The 16,371-nt window shown below is 36.0% G+C and overlaps 2 protein-coding genes across 4 annotated transcripts in view; one reads left to right on the top strand and one right to left on the bottom strand.

Moving 5' to 3' along the window:
- The window catches only part of TRIP4 (thyroid hormone receptor interactor 4), a 374,079-nt gene that overhangs the window by 173,205 nt on the left and 184,503 nt on the right, over positions 1-16,371 (top strand). The window lies entirely within an intron of this gene.
- Positions 1-16,371, bottom strand: part of CSNK1G1 (casein kinase 1 gamma 1) — a 292,028-nt gene that overhangs the window by 174,905 nt on the left and 100,752 nt on the right. Inside the window, exon 2 of one of the 3 annotated variants that reach the window (XM_069098331.1) lies at positions 6,762-6,889. The exons of the other annotated variants lie outside the window; for them this stretch is intronic. The gene's annotated coding sequence lies outside the window, so the exon portion shown is untranslated. The remainder of the gene's footprint in view (positions 1-6,761; positions 6,890-16,371) is intronic. 3 annotated transcript variants of the gene reach the window in all.

The raw sequence follows: 16,371 nt of genomic DNA, 5'->3' as shown, positions 1-16,371 counted from the left end.
TGGGATCTCTGGGTCAAAAGGCACGGATGGGCATTTTACATGCCACAGCTCTACCAACACTGCATTAGGGGGACTCTTTCCTCAATCTAACACTGACTATCATCTTTCGTCTTTACTGCCAATTTGCTGGAGAGATAAACCTCAAAGAAACTCTGGTTTACCTTTTCCTTATTATTAATGAATTGGGTCATTCTTTCATATAGTTGTTAATATTCTGCAAGTCTTCTTTTGGGAACTGTTGGAATGGTTTTGGTTTTATATATTACTTATACATTTATCTTAATTGCCAGAGTATAATCTGAAAAATGTGAAACCAAGATTTTTTTCCCAGTCAACTACTTCTCCCATCTTAATTCTAGACATACTGCTTTTATATAAAAACTTTTTATTTCGTGTAATCAAAATTATCTATTTTATATTTTGTAATTCACTTAATTGCCGCTTTGGTTAGGAATTCATTGACAGTTTTAGAAGGCATCTTTCTTAGATCTGCTACTATTTTATTTTTTTTGAATTTATTATGGAATATGTTGTAAGTTGTTGGTTTAAGTCAATTGTTCTGCCAGCTTAATTGCCATTTATCCCATAAGTTCTTATGAAATGGAGAGTTCCTTCTTAAGTATTTTATTTCAGGCAGTTTATCCAGCAGTAGCTTATTGAGTTCCACTATTTTTGATTCTCCCTTGTCTAGTATGTTCCCCTGGGTTACTTCTTTATTTTTTAACCAACGTGAAATGGTTTTTATGACTGCTATTATGCAATATAGTTTGTGGTCAGGATGTACTTATACTCCCTTCAGGTCTATGTATGAAGTCATTTGAAAGACTGAATAATGGAAACTTATAAGCTGTACATAATGAAAAAAGAACAAGAAGCAAAAGAGTAAAAAAAAAAATTGGCAAAAGCAAGTAGGTTAGACCAAGTTTATACAAAGGAGGTCCACAGTAGAGATGACGCAATTTTAAGAAAATTAAGAGGTCAATTCTCAAGGTAACTTAAGACCTTACTGTTACCACACCCTCAAAAAGGGCACCAAAAAATATTCTCCGGATCCATGTTTATCTTTCACACTACAAATACTTTTAAGTAATCAAAACACGTTTTGAAAATATCCTTTTCAAAAGTACAAAAAGGGGAAAAAAATAGCTTTTTCCAAACCATATTGGATAGTGGACCACATCTTTAAAGTTACATATTTTATGAACAGAGAATACAAAAACTCATTGTGCTTATTTTTTTTTAAGTATTTGGTTAAGTAAAGTAAAATTTCATTTTATAGCCTCTTGTAGTCGGTGTCTGCCATACATAAATTAAAATCATAAGAGTTCTTGAAGGATACCACAAAGCTACTTTGCTCTAGATCCTCTAATCATTAGATATTAGTTAAAGTATGTTGGGATGAATTAACATAAAATAAATCATAAAAAAAGAGATAGATGCTTAAAAGCATTTGCCACTGTCATGAAGGCTATCTAGAGCAGAGTTCAAATCAAAAAGAGATGACGTCCTCCAGACATTCTTTATAGGTAATATTATACTGTCACTGAACACAGGTCACAGTAAAGTCTCCTAAATGAGACCCTAATCACTCAAGAGAATCTTAATTGGGGGAGGAGCCAAGATAGCTGTGTAGAAGCAGGAAAACTCTGTAAGCTCCCCCCATAACCACCTCAAATACCTATAAAATATGACTAAACAAATTTTACAGCTATAGGACCCACAAAGTTGACAGAGAGAAACAAATCTCCCACTGAAGGCAGCCCAGCAGGCAGACAGTAAGGGTCCATCGCAGTGCAATGGGAGCCAAGCCCAGCCCTGAGTGAGCCTGTGGCTTTAGTCTCAAGGAGGCCCCAACCTGCAGCGACTGGAGTGGACTTCATGAGAGTGGATTACCAGAAGCTGTGGAGGTTTCCAAAATTATCAAACCATAAATGCCAAGGGCAAAGTAAAAGGTCAGTGTGGAACTCTGTTGGAACGGGGGGGGGGGGGGGGGGGGAGACACAGGAAAGGGGCCGGTCCGCGGGGTGAAAGAGGAGAGAATAAGAACAAGAAATAAGTGAAAAAAAAAAAAGGAATAAGAATAGGAGAGGGGGAGGAGTGGGGGGGGGGGGGGGGGGGGTGGGGGGGGGGGGGGGGGGGGGGGGGGGGGGGCGCGCAAGCACAATCCGGCCCCTGTCCCCGGAGTAAGAAGTGGTGAAGGCACAAGGGCAAAAATTATATGCAATAAAGGGCCATGGAATTATAGAAATAATCAGTAGCTTCAATCAAGAGAATGACAATAACGAGACAACATACCAAAATTTGTAGGATGCAGCAAAGGCGGTCCTTAGGTAAAGTTTTATGTCCCTGAGTGCATACATGAATAAATTAGAGAAAAGGGAGATCAATGAATTGGGCATACACTTGAAAAAGCTAGAAAAAGAACAAATTGAAAATCCGCAATTAAATACTAAATTAGAAATAATGAAAACCAAAGGATAGATTAATAAAATTGAAACTAAGAAAACAATTGAGTTAATAAATAAAACTAAGAGCTGGTTTTATGAAAAAAAAAAAAAAAAATAAAATTGATAGACCCAAGCCCAATATGATAAAAAAAAAGAGTATCAAAAATGAAAAGGGTGAATCTACCTCCAATAAAGAGGAAATTAAAACAATAATTAGGAATTATTTTGCTAAATTATATGCACATAAATTTGACAATCTTAACTACCTAAATTGGAGAAGCAAGATGTAGTAGATGGAGTATTGTACTTAAGAGTCACAAATATCTGAAAACTGCCTTTAACACTTAGCAGCAGTTTGAATGCGAAAAATCATTTATTTTCTCTCAAGCTCAGTTTCCTCATTTGTTAAAGATGCCTTCAATACTCACCTCACAGAATCATGAAGTGCAAATGAGACAGTATAACTAACACACTTTATGATCTTGAAAGTGTTACAATTATGTTAATCTTCATTATCATCATCTTATCATTGTATTCATTTACACAGAAGCAAAAATATTGTCCAGAGGTCAGACTACAATATACAACTCAATGACCACCCTTGAGAACTGGTCCAATATATCTTGGACAGACACTGCATATGGGTGATGGACTGGGACCAAAATGTAATAAGAGTAGAGCAAGATGGACTGCATTTGTTAAAGTAAGTGATATATAATGATTCTAAGCTTCTCCCTTTTAAAAACTTTTTCACCCTAATATTCCTCTACTAATGCTATATAACTAAAGGTCATAGAGTCAACCACAATAAGAGAAAAGTAGTAGAGCATTTAACTTGGAAAAAATGTTGAATTTGGAGAAAGATGATGGGACCAGGGGTAAAGGGATTAGACTGAATCTTTGTTCTTCAATTTACTATTTGAACCTAAGCAAATCTCAACTTTTCTGGGCTTCAGATTCTTCAACTTTAAAATGGGAGTAGGACAAACTGAACTAGATGACTCCTAAAGTCACTTCTAGTTCTAAATCTATGATTATAAACTGAAAACTGTATGCCATCAAACAAGCAACTAAGAGGTATGTGGGAAACAGGCAAGTTAGAGCACATGATGTTATTGTTGTCATTTAGTTGTTTTATTTTTCAATTTTGTCCAACTAATCGTGACCCCATTTGGGGTTTTCTTGGCAGAGATATTGTAGTGATTTGCTGTCTTCTTCTCTAGCTCATTTTACAGATGAGTAAATTAAGGTAAACAAGGTTAAGTGACTTGCCCAGGATGATACAGCTAGTGTTTTAAGGTGGATTTGAACTCTCACAGATTGAGTCTACCTGTCTCCAGGCCTGGTACTATACCCACTGTACCATCTAAGACATGACCAAGGAAGAATTACAAACCAAAAGAGGCGTAAAAAGCATCAACAATATTCATAAACAGAAAAGAAACATGAAGCAGGATTACATGATGATAGATGGACAGGCTACATTCTCCACTGGTACTTTGTAAAATGTTAAAGAGAGCAAGAACAAAGCCCCAGACACAATGAATGGGCTTGCTTATTGAAGATTTACTGAACAGGAGACAAGAGCCCCAGGTAAATAAAAGAACATGCATGGATCATCTGCTAACTGCCCTACTTAAAGGAGCACTTATCTAAGTAAGTCAAAGAGGGTAGTTAAACTGCATTTAGAACGGGGTTTCTTAACCTGGGCTCCTTGAACTTGTTTTTGTTAGTTTTTTAATATTTTGATAACTCTCCTTTTTGATGTAATCCCATATGGTTTTTTTTTATTCATTTAAAAAAATTATTCTAAGAAGAGATCTAAAAGCCCTAGCAGACTGCCAAAGAGCTCCATGACAAAAAATAAGCCTAAGAATTCCTGACAAAGAGGGACTAAGGCCACAGTCAGCATTTAAGAAAGAATTCTGAGCACATTTTCTTCTCATCTCTGATATGTCAGCACTCCCCAGGGGGAGGTATCACCCACTTTGGGAACCTCTGGAATAGATGATCCCTAAGTTCCTGTCAAGTTCTAGTCTATATTTCTATGTTTACTGATGTCTACTCAACCTTTTACTTAAATAAAGGTTATTTAACCTTAAGGTTACTTAAGGTTATTCTACTCTCAAGCTAAACTTCAGAAAACAGAAGTCAACTTATATAATCAACTAGGATTCCTGCAAAAGTATAACATTCAAATTTTCAATTGTATTTTCATCACCATTTTCCCTTCTTGGCTTCTTATTTCATTACTTATGAGCTCATTGTTTTTCTTCAGGAGAGAGCTTAGTAGTGGTCACAAAAAAAGATGTGAGACCCCATCATAATCTGGCACCAGGATACCTTTCTATTCTCATTATACCTTACTGCCCTTTCTATACTATAGCCAAACGTCACACAAAAGAATCCAGCTCCTGTTTCTATGTTTGTGCACTGATTGCTCCCTAAACCTGGAATGCACTCTTGGCTGTCTCTTGGCAACTCCAATCAGTGTCTGGCATATAATTTCCTTCTGAATCTGGGTGAAGCACCTCATTCTATATAAAATGTTTTCTGTTCAAATCAGCTGCATTCATCCTCCTCACAATCACCATTCATTGATTGTGTACTTATCTGTACATCTATCGCTATGGACATATTGTTTCCCCCAATAGAATGTAAACTGATGGGGTTTTTTTCATTATTGTCTTTGTATGTAAAACTCCCAAGTAGAATAATACCCAGTTCAAACCAGGTCCTAAAAAATTCCTTAACTGAAAGATTCATTAATTGATTTCCCTAACTAAAGTGAATGGAGCAATCAGAAATCATTGGAAAATAGTGAATATTTACTTTATAAATCTTAATGCAATACAAAGTTATCGGCTCAGGAATAACAAACAAAAGACACACACCCAAATATAGATTTAACAATGTAATCATAAATAACGAGGAGTGAAAGAATAAATCATAGAAACAACTAATAATTATTAGAAAGTTGTATGGCCATACCACCCTGAATGTGCCCTCTCTCGTCTGAGCTCAGAAGCTAAGCAGGATTGGGCCTGGTTATACTTGGATGGAAGACCGCTTGGTAATACCAGGTGCTGTAAAAGGGGCGATTAGGTGGTACAGTGAATAGAGCACCAGCCCTGCAGTCAGGAGGACTTGAGTTCAAATCCGGCCTCAGACACTTAACACAAAAACTAGGCATGTGACTATGGGCAAGTCACTTAACCCCAACTACCCTACCTTCCCCCCTCCAAAAAGCCAAAAACAATAATAATAATTATTATTATTAGAAAAGATAATAAAAATATGAAAGGAAGTTACACTAATGAAACAACATACCAAAATTTATAGGATGCAGCTAAAGTAGCCCTAAGGATCATATCACTATATACATACATTAACAAAATAGAAAGAGAGAGAATTCATAAATTGAATGTGTATTTTTAAAAATTAGAAAGCCAATAAATAAATAAGTCTAAAATAAGCATAAAAGAAGATATAATAAAATTAAGAGGAAGAGATTCTGGAAATAAAAATCACAGAAATGAGAAATAAAACCAAAAGCTGGTTCTTTGAAAAGACTAAAAAAATTTTTAAACCTGTAGGTAATCTGATTTAAAAAGTGATAAAAATCAATAAAATAATAAATGAGCAAGGTGAAATCAAAACAAAACCAGAAGAAATAAAAATAAGCAGAATATATTATGCAGTTATAAGCTATCAAAACTAAAAACACAAAAGAAATACAAGAATATAAATACCCAAAGTGTCAGAACACCAGATAAAGATCTTAAATAACCCAATTCAGAAAAGGAAACAGATTTAGCTGAAAAGGAAATACCAAAGGAAAAAAATTCCTGGACCTAATAGATTCAGAGGATAATTCTATCAAACTTTTAAATACCATTTGGTACTCATACTTCACAAATTATTCTTTAAAACTGAAAAAGTACCCTAACAGAATCCTTTATCAGATAAATATTGTCCAAATTCTTAAGACAAGGAAAGGTAAGAGACAGAAAAGTATAGGTCAATATCATTAATGAACTATAAATTTCAAAATTTTAAATAAAATCCTACCAAACAGGTTATACTGGTTTATCTAAGAAATTAATTATGACCAAAGCTGATTTATAATACAGATAGAAGGATGGTTCAATATTAAGAAAACAGTTAATGTAATTAATCATATTAAAATCCAGAAACACATGATTACTGCAAAAGATGCAGGGAAAAAGCCTTTCACAAAGTACAGCACATATTTATACTAAAAATGGTACAAAGTATAAAGGGGTTTTAAAAAAAAATCATAAAAACACCTACCTGAAGCCAAAAGCAAAAATCATATGGAATGGGCATACAGTTGAACCTTTTTCCAGTAATTATGGGAGTGAAGCAAGAGTACCCACTCTACCTATTATCTGATACAGTTCTATAAATGCCAACAACAGCTGTAAGACAAGAGAAAGATATTAAAGGCATAAAGATAGGAGAAGAGGAGATAAAACTATCCCTATTTGCAGAGATATGATGATTTACTTGGAAAATCTTAGGGAATCTGCAAAGATATCAATTTGAGACAATTAATGGCTTCAGCCAAGTTGCAGGCTATATACCAAATAAGCCATTAAAAATCAATAGCATATCAGACACAACACAAAAAACTAGCCATGTGACCTTGGGCAAGTCACTTAACCTCAACTGCCCTAACTTCTCCCTCTAAAAATGCAAAAAAAAAAAAAATCAATAGCATTTCTGCATGTTAATAACAAAACTCAAGAAGGAACAATGGAAAGGGAAATCTCATTCCAAATAACTACAAAATGAATAAAATACCTGGGGTTTGACCTATCAAATCACACAAAAGACTTGTATAGATTCAATCACAAAATATTCCTTAAAGAAAAAAAGAACTTAAATAGATGCTCATGGGTAGACCATGCCAATATAGTAAAAATGGCAATATAAATAAAGTCAATTTATACTTTTAATAGTATACTAATCAAATTACCAAGGGGACACTTTATAGCATTTGGTAATATAAAAACAAAATTCATTTGGAAAAACATCTCAAATACCCAGAGAAATGATGAAAAGTAGGAATAAAGGGGGAAAAGCACTTCCAGACCTCAAACAACATTGTAAAACTGCAAACATCCAAATCTCTCTGGTATTTGACTAAAAACCAGAAAGAAATCAATGGAACAAATTGGACAAAAGAATATCAGAAACAATGGAACTCAATAACACAGTATTTGATAAAATGAAATACATAAATTACTTAGGGAAAAAAATTCCTTATTTGACAAAAATTGGGGGGAAAACTATAAAGTAGTCTGATGGATATTAGGCTTCAACTAGTAGCTTATACTACATTCCATAATATATTTTAAAAGAATATCTAACTTTAATATTAAAGGTCATAGTACAAAAAAAAAATAGAAGAGAAGCAGATCATATGATGCTCACAGCTATAGCTAGGAGGTGTATTCTTAACAAAACAAGAAACAGAGGCAATTACAAAAGATAAAATAGATAACTCTGATGACATGAAACTGAAAGGCCTCTGCACAGACAAAATTAATGAACCCAGGATAAGAAATGAAGTTATCATATGGGAAAAAAATCTTTGTATCAAATTTCTCTGTCAAGGGTTTAGTAGTTAAGCTATTTAAATAATTACTAAAGACATATAAGAATAATTGCCATTCCCCACTACATAAGTGGTCAAAGGATATGAACTAAGAGTTCTAAAAGAGGAACTGCAATATATACACAATCATATGAAAGAATATTCCAAATCACTAATAAGAGAAATGCATGTCAAAAGAACTCTGAGGTTTTACCTCACACTAGGCAAATTGGCAAAGAAGACAAAAAATGGCAATAGTCAAAGTTGAAGGGGTTGTGGAGAGATAATACATTGCAGGTGGAGTTGTAAAATGGTACAACCATTTTGGAAGCAATTTAGAATTATGCAAAGTGACTAAGATGTACATACCCTTTGAACCAGAGAGTCCATTACTGGACTTATATCACAAGGAAGCTATGGAAAAGAAGTTCCTATGTAAATAAAAATATTCATGATAACACTGTTTGTGAATTGACAATAAATTGGAGACACCCTTCGACTAGGGAATGGCAAAACAAATTGTGGTACGTGAATGAAATAAGACTATTACTGGGCTGTAAGAAATGTTGTATGTGAAGAATACATGGGAAGACCTACATGAACTGATGCAAAGTAAAATAAAACAGAAACAAAAAAAACAATATATACAAAAACTACAATACAAATGGAAAGAACCACACACACAAAAATCAAAAGTGAATGTAACAAAGTTATAAATGTCAAGCATAATTCAAATGAAGAGATATGAAAAGACATCCCTAACCAACCCCCTGTGTGGAGGCAGGAGGTCTGCAGGTAATAACACATTGCTTATGTTTTCAGACTTTTTCCAATGCATTGATTAGTGTTGCTGATATTTCCCCTAAGACATTTGGAGCTTTTTTTGTTTTGTTTTTTAAAAAATACTATTTGTTACATGAGATAGTTCTCTGGGAGGAGATGGAAAAAGGATGTGGGGATAAATATGATGATCATTAACACTCCTCAAAGGAAGCTAGAGAATCACTGCTTGCGCAATCAGGGTCAGATAAAAGGTAAGGGTCAAATGGAAGGCCTCATTTTTCTCAGAAAGCTGGATATAATACAGCAGACAACATAGCAGGAGATGGAAGTTGAACTAGCTCAAGAGAAAATTAAGTCACACTCTCCAGTCCTCAAGGCCTTTTCTCTTCTTTTCCAAGGAATTCAGTGGTTCACACTTTTCCACCTCAACCCCTTCTCTTATACTTGGGAGACTTCAATATATCCGTAGATATCCTCTCAAATATCCTAGTAAACAAAAGTTCAATAGTATTACCTGAAATTACCTACACCTTCATTCCACCTCAGCCCCACTCCCTTCCTCACCTCCAGATAGATGATCCCAATTTCCTTTAGGAGAAACTGCAGGGAGCTACTGTAAGGAGTCCCACTTGGTGCCAGAGCTAGGTCCTAGAAATTGCTTGGATCTTATCTTTAATATCCAGTACAATGTTAATTGCTTGAGCAAGTGACTATTTCACTGTTTGTCAATCAACAGTATCTAACACAGTACTCTACACATAGTAAGCTTTGTTATTGTTTAGTCATTCAGTCACAGCATGCCAGGTCCTTCTATCCTCCAATATCTCTCAAAGACTGTCCAAGTTCATGTTCATTGTTTCTATGACATTATCTATCCATCTCATCTTCCACCATCCCCTTTTCCTTCTGCCTTCAATCTTTCTCAATAGCAGAATCTTTTCTGATGAATCCCATTTTCTACTTATATGGCCAAAATATTTTTTTTAATAATATTTTTCCTACGTGGCACAGTGAATAGAGCATTGGAGTCAGGAGGACCTGAGTTCAAATCCAGATTCAGACATTTAACATAAAACTAGCTGTGTGACCTTGGGGAAGTCACTTAACCCCAACTGCCCTACCTTCCCCCCTCCAAAAAGAAAAATAAATAAATAATATTTTCCCGTTACATGTAAAGACAACTTTTAGCATTCTTTTTTTTTTTTAGTTCCCAAATTTTCTTTCTCACTCTATTCCTCCCTCCCTGAAACGGTAAGCAATCTGATATAGGTTATAAATGTTCAATCATACAGAACATATTACCATGTTAGTCATGTTGTGAAAGACACAGACCCAAAGGGAACCAAAAAAAAAAAAAACCATGAAAAAAAATACACAAAGTGAAAAATAGTATGCTTTCCTCTGTATTCAGACTCCTTCAGTTCTTTCTCCGGAGGTGGATAGTAATTTTCATCATGAATTCTTTGGAGTTGTCCTGGGTCCTTGTATTGCTGAGAATAGCTAAGTCATTCAAAGCTGGTCATTATACACTATTGTTGTTACTATATACAATGTTTTTTTGGTTCTGCTTAATTCACTTTGCATCAGTTCATTAGGCCTTTCCAGGTTTTTCTGAAATTCCCCTGCTCATTTCTTATTAATTAATTAATTAATTAATGTTCCATTACAATCATACACTACAATTTCTTCAGTCATTCCCCAATTGATGGGTATCCCTTCAATTTCTAATTCTTGGTGTGGCCAAAGTCTTTAAGCTTCAACTTCAGTATCTGAAGTTCCAATGAAGAGTCGATATTAATTTCTTTAAGTACTAACTGATTTGATCTCCTTGTTGTCCAAGGAAAATCTCAAAAGTCTTCTCCAGCACTATAATTCAAAAGCATCAGTACTGCAGCACTCAGCTTTTCTTATATACAATCCAATATCATAGCCATGGGAAAACAATAGCTTTGAATATACAAGACCTTTGTCAGTAAGGTACTACCGTGTTTCCCTGATAATAAGACCTATCCCGAAAATAAGCCCTCCCCTTACTGTGTAAGATTCCTCTAAAATAAGCCCTCCCCCGAAAATAAGCCCTATTGAGATTGCCACTGTAGTGAAGGTGATCCCCTGCGCTACACGCTACATTACGGTACCCTCTGTATGCACCGCCCCCCTGCCCCCAGTGAAACGCACACCGCGCTCCAAGCTGCATCCAATCAGAGCTGCAGCAGTGAGCGCGTCATCCTGTTCTTCCCCAGTGATTTGCTTGCTGGTACATTTTTTTGTTCACATTTACCTGTTTATTAAAATTGCTGTCAATGTTCATTAAAATAAGCCCTCCCCTGAAAATAAGCCCTCTGGTGTTTTTCTGTCCAAAAAAATTAATAAGACCGCGTCTTATTATTGGGGAAACACGGTATCTCTGCTTTTTAGTATACTGGCCTGATTTGCCATAGCTCTCCTTCCAAGGAACAAGTATCTTTTAACTCCATGACTGCAGTCATTGTCTGTGGTGATCTTTGAACCCAAAAATATAAAATCTGACATTTCTTCCATTTCTTCTCCCTCTAACTTGCCAGGAAGTGATGGCACCAGCTGCCAAGATCTTAGTGCTTGGGTTTTTTTATGTTAAGCTTCCAGCTAGCTTTTACAATCTCCTCTTTCACCTTCATCAAGAGGCTTCTTAATTCCGCTTCACTTTCTGCCATCAGAGTGATATCTTCTGCATATCTAAGATTGTAGATATTTCTCCAGGCAATCTTAACTCTGGCTTTTGATTCATCAAGCCTGGCATTTCACATGATCTGCTCTGCATATAAGTGAAATAAATAAGGTGACAATATACTACCTTGTCCTATTCCTTTGCCAATTTTAAACAAATCAGGTGTTCCATGTGTGGTTCTAACTGTTACTTCCTGGCCTTCATATAGGTTCCTCAGGAGACAAGATGATCTGGTACTCTCATCGATTTTGGGGACTTATCAAATTTTGCTAAAGGGTTTTAGAGTAATCAATGAAGCAAAAGTAGATGTTTCTCTGGTCGGGACCCCCTCGCTTTCTCCAGAATTCAGCAAATGTTGGCAATTTGGTCTCTAGTTCCTCCTGCCTCTTTGAAAACCAACCTACTCTTCTGATAATTCTTGGTTCGCTTATTGCCGAAGCCTAGTTTGTAAAATTTTAAACATAACCATGTGTGTGAGAAGGCATGTAAAATGTGTGCAACTGTTTAGTGATCTAAACATTCACTGGCATTGCCCTTCTTTAGATTTGGTATATAAACTGATCTTTTCCAATCCAATGGCCACTACTGAGTTTTCCAAATTTGCTGTCATTTTAAGAGTAGTACTTTAACAGCATCATCTTTTAGGATTTTAAATTGCCCAGCTGGAATTCCATCACCTCTACTAGCCTTTATTGTTAGCAGTGCTGACTAAGGCCCATTTGACTTCATTCTCCAGGAAGTCTGGCTCTGGATCAGTAACAACACCACTGTGGTTTATAGAATTATCAGGGATACTAAGATCTTTTTTGTATCATCCTTTTTGTGCATTCTTGCCACCTTTTCTTCCTCTCTTCTGCTTTTGCTAAGTCCCTACCATTTTTGTCTTTTATCATGCATACTTGTACATGAAACATTCCTTTGATAGCTCTAATTTTCTTGAAAAGATCTCATCTTTCCCATTCTATTTTTTTCTTCTATTTCTTCACATTTCTCATCTAAGAAAACCTTGTTATTCTGTAGATTTCTGCATTTAGGTGGGAATAACTTTCCCTTTCTCCTTATTTTTCCCTTTCCTTGTTTCCTCACCTATCTGTAAAGCCTTATCGGACAGCCATTTTGCATTTGTGGTTTTTTTTCTTTTGAATGTTTTTTGTTGCTTCCTGTACAAGACTTCAAACTTCTGTCCATAGTTCCTCAGGCACTCTACCAGATATAATCCCTTAAATCTACTTATCACCTCCCCTTCATATTCCTAAGGGATGTTATTTAGGTCACATCTATAAGGTCTGATGGTTGTTCCTGCTTTCTTCAATTTAAGTCTGAATTTTACAATAAGAAGCTCATGATCTGAGCCACAGTCAGCTTGTTTTAACTGACTGTATAGAGTTTCTCCACCTTTTACTACAAAGTATATAATCAATCTGATTTCTAGATTGAACATCTAGTGATATAGTAGGCACATACATAATAATTTCCTAGTGAAGTAAAAACTGAGTGATTGTGGATATGTCATTTAGTCTCTTTTGTCCTTCATTTCTTTACCAGTAAATTGTTTGTGGACTGGATCTGCATTTTAATTTATGAAGGGAATGCCAATGAAGGAAACCTCCTTTACCAATGCACATCAGTCCCTGCTCTGCAGATTACAATTAAAAGAGAGTGACCTGGGGCACTAAGAGTTGAAGAATATAATCTGCTCTATCAGGATAATAAAGCCAGTATGTGTTAGAGGCAGGACATAAACCAAGGTCTTCCTGGACCAAGGCCAGCTCTCTTATTTACTATACTATCCTACTTCTCTGTAAATAAAGAGCTATTGCTGTTACAGAAAAACACTTTGTTAAATGTTAAAATGTCAGGAAAATGAGGGTTCATTTTCAAAGGTCACATAACAAGTCAGGACTAAACTTCCAATAAAATGCTCTTTGGCCACATGGAGGATAGGATAGCTTCCTAATAACTGTCTACATTATGTTGACATATCTATTCTCAGCCTAATGATTAATTTAAATGGCAACTAACTGATGAGAGATAACTAACATATCAAAAGAATTTCATAACACATCACTGAAAATTACTAGGAACCAAAGAGTAAAATGAGCACAAATGATCATTTCTCAAAATTAAGAAATTTTTTTTATTTTTTTATTCAGACCTTAATGATATTAATAAATGTCAGCTAAATAAACCACAAAGTTGAGAAACATAGTAGACAAAACTATTAATTTGTTGATCTTTGAAACATTTACAGGCTTTAAGCATGATGAAAAGATGTATGAAATAACAAGTATTTACTAAGTGCTTACCAAATGCCAGATACTAATAATACAAAGACAAAAACAGACTAATTAATTACTGGGCGCAAGGAGTTTACAAATTATTGTGGTAGACATGTGGCACAGTGGATAGTGTGCTGGGCCTGGAGTGAGGAAAATTTGTTTTCCTGAGTTCAAATACAGCCTCAGACACTTATTAATTAGCCCTGTGAACCTAGACAAGTTACTTAATCCTGCTTGCCTCAGTTTCCGAATCTATAAAATGAACTGGAAAAGAAAATAACAAACAATTCCAGTATTTTTGTCAAGAAAACCCCAAATAGGGGCGGCCAGGTGGCTCAGCGAGTAACAGCACCGGCTCCAGTGTTGGGATGACCTGGAGATCGAATCCCGGGCTCAGACACTCAGCACCACACCCAGAAATAACTGGCTGTGTAACCTTGAGCAAGTTACTTAACCCCGATTGCTTAAAAAAAAATGGGGCCACATCTGAACAACAAATGTAACTGTGCTCACTGCGGGGATACACAAAGAGGCAAAAGAGTTCTTGTCCTAGACGTCAGAAAAACCGGAAAAGACTTACATGAACTGACGCTGAGTGAAGTGAGTAGAACTAGGAGAACATTGCACATAGTAACAGCAACACTATGCGATGTCTAACGTTCACTAACTTAGCTCTTTTCAGCAATACAACAATTTAAGACAATTCCAAAAGACTCGTGATGGGAAATACTACATCCATATCCAGAAAAGAACTATGGAGTCCGAATGCAGATCAAAGCATACTATTTGGTCTCTCTTCCTCTTTTTTTTCTTTCTTCTTCCTAATAGTTGCCACTTTATAACAGGACTAATGAGAAAATATATTTAATACAAATGTATATGAAGAGCCTATATCAGATTGCACACCATCTTGGGGAGGGGGAAATAAAGAAAGGGGGAGAAAATTTAGAACTCAAAATCTTATGGAAGTAAATGCTGAAAACTAAAAATAAATTAATTTTTTTCATTTTTCAAATGTTTTATTAACTTCTGATTTACATCATTCATTTCTGACAGATTTTGAGTTACAAATTTTCTCGCCATTTTTCCCCTACCCACTGCTCAAAAGATCAGTCCCACAGGATATCCCCTCCTCCAATCTGCTCTCTCCCATGTCTTCTCCCATAGCCTCTTCGACTTTTCCAGTAGGGCAGTTGGATCTCTATGCCCCAGTGCTTGTATTACTTATTTCCCAATTACACATAAAAGAGTATTAATAATAGTACATATATATGTATATATTTTTTAAACATTTGGTTTTAAAACTTTGAATTCCAGTTTCATTCCCTTCCTCTCTTGTCACCCACCCTTACTTGGAAGATAAGCAATTCAGTATAGGTTGTACATGTGTAGCTAATGGAAAACATTACCATAGTAGATATATAGTAAAAGACTGACTGTATTTCCCTCCCTCCTATCCCACCTCCCACTTGTTCTATTCTCTACTTTGATCTTGTCCCTTTTCAAAAGTGGGTGCTTCTAACTTCACTCCCCCCAAGCTGCCCTCCCTGCCATCATCCCCCCTCTCATCCCCTTCTCTGCCTACTCTCCTGTAAGGTGAGATACCCTATTTAGTGTGTATGTCATTCCCTCCCTAAGCCAAACTCAATGATAATAAGGTTGACCCAATCCCTTTTGCCTTCCTATTCTTCCCCTCCATTGTAACCATTTTCCCTTGCTTCTTCCATATGATACAGTTTACACAATTCTGTCTCTCCCCATCTCCTCTCACTATATTCCTCTCTCACCTCTTAATTTCACCTTTTAAGTATCATCCCTTTCTATTAAATTGGTCCTGTGCACTCTATCTATGTATACCTGTAAACATATATACACACATTCACATATGTATTCATATGCCCATATATCCTCCAATATAGACACACACACACACACACACACACATATGTACTTCTATTCCCTTCAACTATTTTTATACTGAGAAAAGTTTCTTCAGTTACAATTATAGTTTTTCCATGTAGGAATGTTAATAGTTCAACTTTAATAAGTTTCTTATGATTTCTTTTCCCTGTTTACCTTCTCATGCATCTCTTGCTTCTTGTATCTGAATGTCAAAATTTCTGTTCAACTCTGGTTTTTTCATCAAGAATGCCTGAAAGTGGGGTGGCCAGGTAGCACAGCGAGTAAGAGCACTGGCCCCAATGTCGGGATGACCTGGGGATCGAATCTGGGCTCAGACACTTAGCACCCACCCAGAAACACCTGGCCATGTAACCTTGAGCAAGTTACTTAACCCCAATTGCTTAGGGGTAGCCAGGTGGCTCAGCAAGTAAGAGCACCGGCCCCAGTGATGGGATGACCTGGGGATCGAATCTGGGCTCAGATACTTAGCACCACACCCAGAAATAACTGGCCGTGTAACTTTGAGCAAGTTACTTAACCCCAATTGCTTTAAAAAAAAAAAAAAGAATGCTTGAAATCCTCTATTTCACTGAATGACCATATTTTCCCCTGAAACATGATACTCAGTTT

This window comes from Petaurus breviceps, unplaced genomic scaffold, assembly GCF_028583685.1.
Source record: "Petaurus breviceps papuanus isolate PSGF00001 unplaced genomic scaffold, PetGlider_PUasm1.0 37, whole genome shotgun sequence".
Taxonomy (NCBI): domain Eukaryota; kingdom Metazoa; phylum Chordata; class Mammalia; order Diprotodontia; family Petauridae; genus Petaurus; species Petaurus breviceps.
The sequence above is the reverse complement of the archived record's forward strand: the minus strand, read 5'-3'. Positions and strand labels throughout refer to the sequence as shown.